Raw genomic sequence first — 14,650 nt, 5'->3', positions numbered from 1 at the left:
CATAAATTGGCCTGAGCAGGCAGATCCTGGAGCTGCTCTCATGGGAGCAGCATCTGGATTGGCTCAAAGTCGAATTATTAGGGCCTCTGGTGCAGAATGCAGAGGCAGTCCTATCCACGAAGCAATGGGGTCATTAATGACTAATCACTGTATGGCTTTATTGTGAAGCCATGCAGTGATTGGCCATCTGCCATTGCTGCCCAGCCTCTCTCTCCCACCCCAGGGCCGGCCTTAGGCATGTGAAAGCTGTGCACCAGCACAGGGAGGCCAAACCCCAGGGGCCACCACGCCAATATATATCCTTAATATAATAATCCTCTGAGGGTGGATACATATTTGCGTGGCGGCCCCAGTAGCAGGGATTCGGCGGCCTCCGGCTCTGTTCCACTTCCAAACACCCTGACCCCCCCTCCTCTTCACTGGCCTCTGCGCCTCTTCCGGGGCCTCCTCTTCCGGGGCCCTCTTCCAGGGCCCTCTACCTACGCTCCCTGCCCAGGGCCGCCATGAGCCTAGAGCCACCCCCGCCCACCCTAATTCATGCATCTTGCCAGTAACAGCATTGCACACAAAGAAGCATGTAGAGAGAGAGAGAGACACGATGTTGACAAGACCTCACCTCTCCACCTCGTGGCCAGATCCTCCTAGCGAGGCCTCATCAGGACTGGGCCTGCACAGTCGCAAGCAGTAGAATTAAATAGCCCGGTTTAAACAGTTTCTGGTCACTCAGTGAGTAAATGCAAAAGGAAATACTAGTGGTGTAATTACAAATGTGTATACTTGGGACTCTCATTCACAAACTTTGGAAATAAACTTAGAGAAAATAGAGAAAAAAATCCCCTTACGATAATTTCCACATGAAAAAACTGTAAAGGAGTGTAGACATATTCGGACATTTAATTCTGTGTGTCATGTTGATATATGAAATACTACCAGTCCCAAAATGCCTCATACTCAAAACCAAAAGAATACGTTTAAAAAAATAAATGACAAAATGTTTCAGATGACAATACATTCTGCACAAGTTAATATTAATATTTCACTAGTGCGGTCCCTGAATGAATGCTTGCCTGCGTGTGTAAAAAGTAAGACGTGTGTCCACTAGTCTGAACTTGGCGTCCGACTGTTAGTGAGGGCTAAGGCCGGGCCAGACACCTATGGGCACTTATCTTTGGCTGTTTTGTTTACGGTACCCACTGTTATGTTTCCTCAAAGTGAGTGGCCTATATGTGGTGTAGGAAACCGCATGGCACGCCCACCTCTTTGTGTGCATTTCATGTTTTGTATCAACGATAACATAATTAGAAAGAAAATAAATACAGGGGCAGATTTACAAGTCGCTTGCAACACTTTTGTGCTGCCGATGTGTCACTTTTGTGATGCAGTGGCTGTGAAAAAAATGCAGCCAATTTACAACGTGATGCATTTAGGGAGATGCGTCACGTTGTAAAGCCCTGCGTCACATTTTACCTGTGTCAGGTATAATGTATGCAGGGTGGGCGTTTCCACAAAGGAAACCGCGTAAAAGTAATGCAGTGAAATCTACAATATTTCACTGCGTCACTTTTAGGACGCCACTGTATGAAAACCTTATGCCTGCTTGAAGCAGGCGTAAGGAGTGACGCAGTGTAGTGGGAATAGGCCTCACAATTCATTGCTGGAGTTGTGTCGTGCTTGCGACACGACTCCAGCAATGAATTACTTTTGCCCCAACAGATTCTGACACATCTTTCAATCCTTGTGCCATGGTGCGCCGTATTGTAAATACGGCGCATCCACAGTGGCGCAAGGGTTTCTCAGGGTGACGCGCAGGGAAAGTGACGCATCTCTACAGATGCGTCACTTTCTTGTAAGTCTGCCCACAGCCTTTCTGAGGAGTAACATCAATAGGCTAGTCCACTGAGTTCGGAGGACGGACTCTTACATAGAATCAAATAGCTCTCGCAAACTGTCTAAAATAAGGCAATGCAGACATGTTATTGGAAGGCGAGAGATGCGAATCGACAGGTGATCTCTGTGTACATCGACTGAAGGTCAAAATAATATAGGAGCAGTCATTGCTTTGCTGCTGAGTTAGTCTCACATTAGAGAAGTCAAATTTACTGGTGCTGCAGAGCTCAATCTCAACCCAGTTTTAAACTTGAGCGGTCACCGGTCACGTATCTTTGCTCCGAGCTGATTTTCACACCGGGGCGATCACATGCCTTGGTCATACATGACAATAGACCCGATTCAGGCGGGAGAATACTGATTTTCCAAGCCAAAAAAGGCTTTATTTGAGCTGTCTCCAGCCTGAAATTGCATTTTCTCCAATAGAAGTCAATGGGGAATTTTCATTCTCCCGATTTTTTATTTTAAATCTCGCACGTCCCTGTCCTAAAATGTTGGCATGTATGGCCTTGCTGATCTCAGTCTGTCTCACTCTCGAGCAGTCACATCTCTTATCTCTGAGCTCAGTCTCATCTCTCAGTGTGTTAAGCGCAAGCTAATTTGTTTGTCCAGGTAGGCAGCCTGAGAGAATGCGTGTGTTTTATATTCTCACGTCATCTCTAAATGTTTTAAAGATTCACTGTGGCCATAGACAAATGCTGATCTCTGCTCGCCAGCTGCTGGTGGCTCCATGCCTCACTTGTGCATTCATTCAAATCCAGGCCGCAGCACAATCCTCTTCAAACCGTTTTCAAAGGAAAGGGCATTGTGATGTTGGGCCTCAGGCCCACATCAGGGAACAGACAGATTCGGACACTAGTGAAATTCAGTGTCGTAACTGGCCACAAGCATGTGCACCCGGGCCCTTTTATTTGCGGGGGTCACGTCACTCGTGACACCCGTGATGGATGGGTGTGTGGGTGTAGTGTGTCCAGGCTCAAGGGAGTGGCTGGAAATCTAGCTTCCTGCGGAACACTAGAACGTGTCCCGCAGGACATTACAGGCATGTTGTTGTTTTCAAAGGGCCTCCCTGGCTAACACCTTTTGTGTATTGAACAAATGTAAGTTTTACAATGGACTCGGCTGTGACTGTGTCCTCCCTGCTCATCAAGGCAAGGATTTCATCCTCTAGTCCAGCATAGTTTACAGCCCACCGTGTGCGCTTTGTGTGTTTATGGCTCGACAATTGGCTTGCAGCCTACATTAACTGGTTCCAAATGTAAGCCATAAAATTCAAGCCATTTGTCAGGACATAAACAAAAACACAGAGCCTGGTAACAGATTGAGGGGGTGGCACCAAGTCCACACTGGCCATACTGGGCTTCAGGACTCTTCCTTGGGAGGCTGGAGGGTGGAGGCTGTTTTTTTTAGCACTTCAGCAGTTTTAAAAGCACTGCAAAGCTCCCTTCATATTTAACAGTTTTCAGGCAACAATAAAAGTGCCAGTATAACTCTGGTGATTAATGTACCTCCTGGAGAGAGATTGAAGTTTTGCCTAGTGACAGTTTTGACTCATCTAAGGTAGCACAGAGTGTTAATATGCCTGCTGCAAAGAACGTGTAATATGCAGATCATATAATAGTATTTTATGTTCCTCACTTTAACAATTGCTTCACTAACCTTCTTACTTTCCCAAATATGCTTGAAAATTCACAATTGTTCAACATTTTCTTGGGGGAAAACCCCCCAAACCCACCTTATAATGGTCAGGCTCGCTCTCTATGCTTGCTTGCCGCTGGGCACTCACCCTGAACATTTAAGCCACACCACTTGCAAATGCGCCAGCCACCACTGATAGCAACAGAAGGAAGTTCTTAAATGAAAAAAACAGTATAATCGGGGCCACTCAGATTATGCAGCAATAGAGATGACTAAATTATGTTTTAGGGTTGAAAAAATTATATGGCAAGAAAATGCTAATTATGCAACGTAATGTAGAATAATTTGTGATAGTATTACTACATTATTTTGTTATTTTTATCCATGTTAACATTGTCTTAGAAAAGGTTCCCCTCATTTAAACCACTTTAGCACCAAGATGCAGCAATAAGCTACTAAAAGGTGACCAGTTAATGTTTGCTAAGGGCAATCCACTGTGTCAACATGTGGTACTACTTTTTTAGCCATTGTTGAGCCATTTGAGCAATTTTTTGTTTGTTAAAATCTGCAAATTATGCAGAGATGGTGGAATATTTAGAAAATGCTGCAAATCCATAATTATGCTGAAAACGCAGCAGCCGCAGAATTGCATAATTTCAATGGACCTCAGTATGTGCCTTAGCTGCCTTCCAGCAGTACTGGTTGAAGTAACTCAACCTCGGACCTGGGGATCTGGGTTCGAGTCTCGGTAACAACGCCAAAACCTCCTGTGATTCTGGGCAAATCACTTAGGGCCAGATATAGGTCGCCAATTACCAGTCGGTAACGGCCGATTTCGGCCGTTACCGACCGGTAATTGGTTTTTGAGATGTAGGGGCCATTATTTTACAGAATTGGTAAATTTACTGAATAGGTAAATTTACAGATTCTGTAAAATACTGAATCGGTAATTTTACCGATTCGGTAAATCCCAGATGTAGGTAGCACTGTTTACAGTGCTACAGGCCTTCAGAAATCGGTATTTTACCATCAAATACAATTGGGTGGTAAAATACCGAATTCTGGTGTACATCTGTGCATGTACACCTGTGCCATGTGACACACAGATATGTCCTTAGGGCATGTATGTGTGCCACAAGTCACACAAGCCTGTACTTGGGGTGCTAGAGGGTGTCAAAGTGACACCCCCTGCACCCTTGCAGGATTCAGTATTTACCGATTCGGTAAATACCGAATCGGTATTTCCCATTGATTCCTATGGGCTTTAAGGCCCATAGGAATCAATGGGCAATACCGGTTCGGTGTTTACTGAATCGGTAAATACTGAATCTTACAGAATCGGTAATTCTAAAATAAGAATTACCTACATCTGCCTACTTCCAATTTACCGACTCTTAAATACCGAATCGGTATGATTCGGTATTTAAGAGTGGGTAAATCGGAATTACCTACATCTGGCCCTAAATCTCCCCGTGCCTAAAATGAATGTGTGTCCTCATGTAACGTAACTGGTGATATGTAAAGCGCTCTGATACCTGATTCGGTTCGGGTCGAGTTCGCGCTATATAAAACTCTGCAAAAAAAAAAAGCAATTAAAAATTGCGTCAGACAGACACACTTAAAGTGCAGGGGTTGGGACAGGCCTCAAAACTTAAGAGCCGAATTTTCAAGATGCACATGCATCCAGCCAAGAAGAGGTAGCATTTCTAATGCAATCACAGAGGACGGTGTGCTGTATTTTGAGACTGCAGCCACGTGACCAGCGGAGTAATAGAATTGCAGTCAATATATGTGGCTACTGGAAATGTGCCCTCAAAGAGGGGGTTCATTGCCAGTGTCCAAGGTACAAGTGTGCCTGACTTACTGTGTGTTCTCTCTCGCTTATCAGGAACTCTTGAAGATCGTTAACGAATGGATGTGAACTGTTCACATCAGTGCTTAATTAGTAAATGAATGAGTGCAGGTGCCCGTAACTCTGCTCAAAAGCCATTGGTAGGGTACAGTTAAATTCACTAAAACGATGTCGTCTTGAATTCACTTAAGTCCTCTTTAATCTAGTAAAGCCATCCTTTATCCCTTTATCTCACTTTTGCAGGTTTCATCTTTCTCCATTTGAGGTGGATTTTCCATCTCCTCCCTCTTTCCGCTTTGTGTGTTTTTCCCTCTCTTGCTATTAGTAAATGTCTGATGCAAATAAAATAAGTGCTTGTCCCCAAAAATACAAGCTGGTCGCCCACACCTGCAACCACCAGCTCAGATTAAGCACATGTCACCATACAATGCGCTACTCGCCTGCCACCATATTAGGCAGCGCGAATAACATTTTTGATGAACTAGAAGACACAACCAGTGGATGCTCTGTTATTGGATCCGTCACCTTGCACCACCCACTTTTACGAATGGAGCAACACCTCGGGGGTGGAGGGGTGGACTGGACGTCCAGTTTTCCATTGGTAATATCTTGCTACTGTGCCCCTGTAAATAACACCGTCATAGAAGCTCATGGTATTCCAGAAGACAATGAACAGTGTAGATCAGAAAGGTCTGGTGACGCCCATTCATAAACATTACCTATATATCTACGTGCTCATACAAATAAATAATGTAAGGTACACTAATTTTGTAACGCCTGACTAAATACTTCCTGCATTTTCTGTGCCTGCTTCATCATCTGTCTGTCTTTTCTCTCTTGTATTATGTATGCCTCGATATGCGGTTATGCTCTTTTTACAATTTATAAACAGTTTTAAGATCAATAATTTTAAACATTACTAGATCATTCATGTTTTTATTCGACCTTCATTGCCAAATTCACAAATTGTTTTAAAATAGTTTTACTATTCATTAAAAATGACCTACTCGCATTCTCATATACCTAGCCAAATTATCTTGACGATTTCTGAATATGTTAGAAAGGCAATTGTTCACGGGATGAGACATTATAATAGTATTTTTCAGTCTTAATACTTAAAGCATTGAATTAAGTGAAGTTACAGGAAGCGATATTAAATGATCATTGACAGAGATAACAGTTTTACAATCTTTACACAATCTTCATCGAAAGTCGATGCTCAAGCTTGTCGATGAACAGTGATCGGTACCAGGCACTTATAATCTTCCAATGAAAAAGGAAAAGATAAAGGAATTCTTTAAAAAAGATAACTAGTCAAAGTGAATACGCCAGCATGGTTGCAAAGCAGTCAAGAGCTGGTGCAAGGTTCTGATGTGAAATTAGCAATAAAACAAAAGAAAGAACGCAAACCTATTTCTACCAACAGACTGGTTCCGAAGGTAAGGGGTTTGGCTTTTTTTTCACTCTCTCGATTCTTCGGTAATGGGAAATCCGAGGGGCCTCCGCTTAGCTGCACAGTGCCTGCTTTTTTTTCTTTGTGTATATATTTTTGGGCGTTCTTCTGCTCACCCGCTGTCTTTCTTATTTCCTTACAATTACTTGTAAAATCATCTATTCGACTTATGTTGTAGTTTGCTGTTAACAAAAGTTAATTCACATTTTCTTTCTGGATCACATCAGTTCTTGCTTGAAAAATAACCACTGCACAATTATCATACATTTTTGAACTTTTTTTGTTAATTTTACGTTTTCAGGTTTTTAACATAATCCAATTGCATACTACACCGTAGAGCTAGCATTTTTTTATATAAATCTTTTTATTAAACATACATCGGTTCAAATAAATAATACAGAGGAATCAACCAGTCTATGTACTGTAATGACGCATGGGTGGAAAAGGGTTACACCATTACATAGGAAGGGGATGCTACATGGTGAGAAGGTCATCTTGTTCAATACAACGAGGAGGGCACGCAAATCTTACCATGATACTTATTCCAAGGGCTCCAAATACGGGACCACTTTTTGGGGCATCCCCTGGCCGAATACACCGTCTTCTCCCTATACATGCACCAATCAAGGTCCTTTTCCCAGGCTTCTATTGTGGGAGGTTGAGCTGCGCCCTATAGTTGTGTAATATTTCTTTTAGCAAGAATGAACCATAGTGTGGCCCATTGTGTCTGGTGAGTGTTCAGGTCTGTGGGTTCCCATATATTCAGGAGGCACCTTCGCGCCTCTGGATAGAGACAGACATGTAGTACTGCATTGATTGTATCGTGTACCTTGTGCCAGAAGGAACTGACGTATTTACACTCCCATATGATGTGCATGAATGTTCCCCTATTTCTACATCACCTTTTGCACTCCCCACTATCGGTACTCCCCATATGTATCAGACGGGACCCAGTAATATATACTCTATGGAGGAGTTTGAGCTGAACCCGCTTGAGGAAGGCTGGAATAGCGACCACTCTAGGGGAGGACACTGCCTCCCCCCAGTCCTCATCATCCATCTCAATCCCATCTCACATCCATTTCTCCTGCAATGATTGGTGGGGATCCGTCATGTTATTTATCAGTTTCTTGTATATTAAGGAAATCGTTTTTTTGGGTAGGGTATCTAAAATTCTGTCCTTTAAGGGTGAAGCTTTGGGAGGAGCAGCCCCCCTAGGTAGGAAAGATTTAAGTTAGTGTAGAACCTGTGCATATCGGAAATATTCAGTGTCTGTCAGCTTGTGTTCCATTTGCAGCGTGGTGAAGGATTTGACCCCTCCCTCTTCCCAAATGTCTTTAATAAATAAAATTCCTATGAGGTCCCACCTGTCGAACCCCTTTGACCTTCATAGGTTGCCCAGTTTCTCAGAATCCCAAAGTGGGGTTTCTAATGTCAATCTATGTCCCCATCCTAGTGGCATCATGCCAAATTTGGACGGTGTGTTTGGTGGGGCCAATTAGGGTGTATCTTTGAAGCCGTGAATATAATTCCCTGTTGTAGTTGCCTCTGGGAAGAAGCCTTCTATCCATGGCTTCAACCGTATGTGCCATGATTGACGGCTGCTAGATGTGCTGCCCAGTAGTATTTTTTAATGTCTGGGAGGCTGATGCATCCGTCATACCAGTTCAAAGTCAGCGTATTCAGGTCGGTGCGAGGTCTTCCGTCCCATAGCAGGTCTCTCTGGAGGCCCTCAACCTCCTTAAAATAATGCATTGAAACAGAATCCGGAGTGTTCTGCAGGGTGTAGAGTAATATAGGCAAGGATATATTTTTAAACAGGGCAGCCCTGCCCAAGAGTTAGAGGGGAAGCGATTTCCAGCTGCCAATATCTTGTTTGAGCTTACGCAGGGGCGGAAGAAGGTTTTGAAGGTAACAGAGTGCAGGATCAAGAGAGATAAAAACCCCTAAATACTGAAAGCTGAAAGCTGACGGTGTTAATATGCATTGGGCAGTCTCTTGGGGGATGGGTGGATCCCCCTGAGGATGAATAATAGGGACCTACCCCAGTTGACAGTATATCCAGAAAATCTACAGAATACTGCCAGAATAGCTAATACCGCTATCAGGGATTTCATAGGGGAAGCAAAGTAAAGCAATATGTCATCAGCGTAGAATGAGATGCAGTCTTCCCAGTCAGGGGACCATCTCAAACCTCGTATCATTGGATCTCTTCGGATCCAGGCTGCTAGTAGTTCTAGGGCTAGGGCAAAAAGAAGAGGTGAAAGTGGGCATCCCTAACTGGTTCCCCGACTAAGTAGGAACGTAGCTGACAGTTTATTATTGACTACCTTCTGAGCCAAAGATTCATTGTATAAGAGACGTACCCATTGGATGTATTTTTGCCAAATCCCATCTTTGCCAAAACTGCCCATAGGTAGGGTCATTCAGTAGTGTCAAACGCCATGGTAGTGTCCATGGACACGATCACAGCTGGCTCTTTGATGGTAGGTGCTCTGCCCAACACCCGGTGAACTCTACGCAGGTTCAAGGCCGTATTTCTGTGGGGCATAAAGCCGGACTGATCTGGGTGTACTAAGCTACTTATTATTTTAACCAGGCAATTGGTTAAGAGCTTGGCCAGGATTTTAGGTTTGGCGTTCAGAAGGGAGATTGGCCTGTATGAGGCACAGTCAGTCTTGGGTTTTCCTTCTTTATGTGTGGTGACTATGGTGGCTATCCCCTGCTCCCTGAGCAATGTCCCACCTTCCCTGGATTCCCCCAACACAGATTTTAGGTATGGTAAAGTTTATCGATTTGTAGCTTGTATAGCTCAATGGGTATGCCATTGGGACCAAAGGCCTTCCCCGGGTTTAAGGAGCGAATTGCTTGTGCTATCTCATCCATTCTCAAGTCACTGTCCATAAAGTCACGATCTTCTAAGGAGAGGTTGGGTAATTTCACATAGTAATTCTTGAGAGTCCTCTTCAGTGTATGTGGTTACTGTCATGTACACAGTCTGGAAATTACTGGCGAATCTGTCTACTATTTCTTGCGGCATAGTAAGAGAGGTGTCCCCATCAACTTTGAGCTCCGGGACCAGTCTGCTTGCCCAATATTTTTTGTCCAGCCACGCTATGAGTTTCCCTGCTTTGTCTCCTAGGTCGTAAATCGTGCCCTGTCACTCCCTGCCCAGAGTGTTGGCCCTATCTGTAACTAGAGCCTTGTAAACATGTTGTTTCAGGCTTAGTAAATGGAGCTTCTCCGGCGTCACTCCAGATTCTAGGTCGCCCTCTAACCTATAAATTTCGGCCTCAATGTCTAGGACTTCTTTTGTTTATCTTTCTTCATTCCAGAGATCAATGAAAGGGCCTGACCCCGAATTACAGCCCTGAATGCTTCCCATAAGGACTGGGATGAGCACACAGACCTCACATTTTCAGGAAAAATATTCGTCCATGGCTTGATGAGGTTTTTACGAATTTTCGGATCGTGGAGGTACCATGGATTAATTGGGGCTAGTCTTCCCATCATGACCTGGTTGAGAACTATGTGGACCCATACTGGTGAGTGGTTGGAGATGCCCTTGGCTAAGTGCTTGATTTTGTGTATGTATGTGTATGTATGTGGCTTGTGCAGCGGGGTCTAGACAATAGTCTAAACAGGAAAGGCTATGATGTGCCCCAGAGTGAAAGGTGTGTTGTAACTGGTCTGGATGATATGTTCTCTATCCATCTACCAGTCCCATGGCATCGAGAAAGTCAGGCAACCAGCGGGAAGAGGGCCCCGGTCCAGTGTACCAGAGACCAATGCATTAAAGTCACCCCCGAGGACTAATTGGCCATCTGGAATGGTGAGTAGGACAGAGCCCTGGTCCGCAAAGGTGGTACCCTGTAAGCCTGGAGGGACGTATACAGACATGAATGTGATAGGACGGCCCTCCCATGTGCCCGAAAACCCAATGTATGCCCCGAAGATCTGTCCATGTGGAGCTTATAGCAAGGGGGAGCGTGTTCTTCCCCATGATACCCACACCCCGGGAACCGGAGGTGAATGCTGCATGTGCAACCATTTTGTACCCCCCTCTGTGCATCGCTTTACATAGATTCCCGACCAGGTGTGTCTCTTGAAGCATGACAATATCCGGGGCCTGCAGCTTAATATATTGGAGAACCACACTACGTTTGATCTTGTCCCCGAGTCCGTTAACATTCCAACTCAATATTTTAACATTTTTGTCCCCATTGCACTCATTGTTTAATTTGTAAGTCTCAGTATCCTCTGTAATGATATCGAAATCAAATACCGATGCAAAAACCATAACAGCAAATGAGCACAAACCCCCGACCCAACAACCCCCCACCCTGCTGCCCTGCACTCTGGGCGTGGAACTGCCCATGTAAGACTTGCAGAGTGCCTGTCGCCCTGTAGAAGAACTAAAAGCAGAAAATGTAAGGACGTGGCATCCCGTTTACCTCTCCCCCCCTAAAAGTTGGAAACAAGAAGTCCCCTAAGTGAGTCACGAACCGCAGTTCTGGGTGTCGGCCATCAGAAGGGAAAGACCCCCTTGAGGCTCGACCGCCACGCGGCCCTTTACCTGTCTCGGCCTGCCCTCGGAATCAGTCCATGCTGGGTAGCCATGGTGTTCATTCCGGCCCGTCAGCCATGAGCCTGGGAGGCAGCTTCTCCTCCAGCATTGTGATCTTGTGAGGTGCGTTCCGTCCGGTGCTCATGCCAGTCAGCCGATATACTCCGGTTGTTCGAAGAACCAGGTTTTTCCTTCTGCTTCCACTCGAAGACGCGCCGGGAATAACATGGAGTACTCCAATCCCTTTTTCTATTTCACCATAATGAATGACCGCCTCTGCCTCTGCACTTGTTTTGTGAAGTCCGGAAAGAAGGAGAAGTCTGCGTTCTTGTAGCGGAGGGTGGCCCCAATTCTAGCGTTCTGAAGGATTACGTCTCTGTCCCGGAAATTTAGCACTCTCGCCAGTATTGGGCGTGGGGGCTGCCGGCTTGGGACTACCTCCGGGGACCCTGTGCGCCCTTTCAGTGACAAAGAACTTACTGAGACTTTTGGGCTGTAGATGTTTTAGGATAAGGTCCTACACAAAGAGGTCCGGGGCCTGTCCCTCGGCCTTTTCCGGTACTCCTAAAATGTGTAGGTTGTTGCGACACAGGCGCCCTTCATAATCATCTGTAGTTTTGCAGAATGATTGCATGTACCGGATTTCCCCTTGAAGCTGGGCGACGTCTCCCACCAGACTAGATGTGGTGAGTTCCACCTGTTTGTCTTTTTTGTTAAGTCTGTAATGACAGCTCTTGGTCTTCCCCTCCTTGCTCACTGGTGGTACTGCCCGCGGATTGCTGGCTCTGGAGCATGTCTTTGGGGAGGGTGTAGCGATCTAGCCTGTTTGATTGTACTGTTTTTGGCCCCCTCGCACCTGCAGATTTGCCCCTCTCCATTATTGTCTCGAGGTGTAGTCGGGATCTCACAGTGTCGTAAGCTTCTGTTCCAGGTGTCAGCCGTATGCCTCAACGGCGTGATAGCGAGACCCAGTCTCCTTCTATCTGTCACCAGGTGGACTGCAGGCAAGGAAGCAACAAGGGGGGACAGCACCACCACATGTCTCCTAAGCGTTCAGTCTTTTCCGTGGCAGATAGCAAAGGTGAATGGATCTGGTCACACCTGATTCAGTGTGTACTCGACCCACTACCACACGGAGTGCCAGTGTTGCCTACAGGTGTATGAGAGGCAAACTCCAGTTGCCCAGGAGGCCCCAAGCCCCACAAGAAGGGATCACAAATACCCAGTGCTGTTCGCAGCTTCCGCCGCCTACCGCATTGCCGCCGTGCCTCAGGAAAGATGGGGGAAGGGCATGCCCCGCCTCTAGTCAAGCGCCTGTAAAGTCTGTAGGTCAATTTGTGAATTGATGGAAATGGGGGGGAGGGTTCCGTTCCACTAGTCACAACTCTGGGCCCCCCTCCACCTCACCCCTGGTGCACTCCGCTGACCAAATTACGGCAGCCGCTGGTCGTGTCTCTCGCTCCTGGCCTCCGCTCCGGCCACTGTGTGCAGGTCTCACCAGGTTCCAGGTGCCATTTTCAGCATTCCGTTGGGGTCGGCAATGTTTCGGGGGACCCCTGCGGGTATTGACTCTGCATGCGACAGTCCATGAATGCACGTAGAGTTCAGTGCGCATGAGCTGCGCAGGCCGAACTTGCCAAGCTCCTCAGTGGCCAGTCACCAAAATTGAGCCCCTGGCTCCAACGCTTGAGCAGGTTGTTCCCCTGCAGGACAAAGAACTGTGGGAAAAGGCAGTTTTCAGCAGCGGGAATCGGCGGAGGACGTCCCGCTTGCTTTCCGGTGCGTTCCCTAACCTCAGGGAACCGGATTCTGTTGTCGGATTGACGTGGGGAGGACATGAGTCACTAAGCTAGAAGATTAGGTCGCCATTTTGCTCTGGGTCTTGGCCCGCCTGTGAGCTAGCATTTGTTAACCTTAATGTATCCCTACATTTTGGCCTTCTTCACGCTCTTAGCTCAGGGGGATATAACACATACATTTATGCACAAAATCAGAGAAATCATTGTTTTCACAATTTTGGCTGGTTGCCCTGTGCCGATTGACATTACAGAAGTGGCCAGCCACATTCAGTAATAGTAGATTTACCAACACACTTGTCACAGTGGTGCAGTCGGTACAGATGGTAGTACTCATTTTTTAGTAGTAAATAACTTTAGCATGTAAGCTATTCAAGAAATCGAGCGGGGGAAAATGGCGGCCGGCTGATGGTACATCGATGCAGAGGAGTTTGCTGAAGTGGACCTAGCTCCTTACTCTCTTGACTTGGAGACTACCCTAACTCCCTTAAAAGTGAGGAGATAGTCTATAGATGCAAGGCCAGCGCAAGGCACCGGCAGTGTGGGCAGCTGCCCAGGGCCTTGCACCCATCCTACAAGATTGGGGCCCCACACAAATGTAACACACCACCGGTCCTCATGTTCCCCTGCCGATCCAATTGAAAGAAATGTGTCTCGTAAGAATTTCAACCCCCTCCCTGGGCCTCTCCGGGATGGAAAGGGAAGGCCTAGAGGTGGGGGTACTTCCTCTTATCCCAGTTGCAACGAAACACATTTTGCAGGTATGTCCTGCAATTAGGCCTCCAGCCCGACTGTCCATTCAGAGACACTGCGGGACGTCCATTGTCCAGCACTTTAGCGCCCCCACAGTTTTAACTCTCAGCCCTCAAGCAATTCTCACACCTTCAGCCAGATATGAGCTGTAAAAGAGGTGATTGTAGAAGGCTGAGAGGAGGCGCTGTGTCCCAGAAGAAGTTTCCACAAAGCATTTTCCGGTGCCCTGAAGGTGTTACTTATGTAAATTAGAGGGGCCTCACACATTCACATTTGCCTGGGGTCCCAAAATTCCCTGTATAGCTAAGTGAAAGATTCTGTCTCATGGTGAAAACAGCACGCATTTACTCACTGTGGAGACCAGGAGTATGGCGGGCTGGTGGTGTGCACCTTGCTCGCTTTGCTGGTGGAGGAGAGCCCTGATGACAGTCCCTCCAGCAGAAGGAGTCAGCAAGGGTAGCACAAGCATAGATTTGACTTGACACAGTGTGCTGAGGTGAAGCGGACCACAGCATTTTTTGCTTCCAGCTCTGCCAGTAGGTTGCACAAGGGAGGAGCGTGACTGAGAGAAAGGGCTGTGCTGGTTGTTTGGAGCAGAGCAGGTATGGGCAATTATCTACATGTATGGAGAAAGTGGCCATGCTGCCTAGAAGCAGCAAGGAGCCTGGAATAATAGCTGAGTGGAAGGGGTATTGTTTAATGCC

The 14,650-nt window shown here is 46.3% G+C and overlaps 1 protein-coding gene across 1 annotated transcript in view; it reads left to right on the top strand.

Moving 5' to 3' along the window:
* KAZALD1 (Kazal type serine peptidase inhibitor domain 1) overlaps nt 1-14,650 on the top strand; it is a 166,994-nt gene that overhangs the window by 129,268 nt on the left and 23,076 nt on the right. The window lies entirely within an intron of this gene.

Source organism: Lissotriton vulgaris, chromosome 5 (genome assembly GCF_964263255.1).
Source record: "Lissotriton vulgaris chromosome 5, aLisVul1.2, whole genome shotgun sequence".
Taxonomy (NCBI): Eukaryota; Metazoa; Chordata; class Amphibia; order Caudata; family Salamandridae; genus Lissotriton; species Lissotriton vulgaris.
Note: the sequence above shows the minus strand (reverse complement) of the source record. Positions and strands in the feature narration are given on the sequence as shown.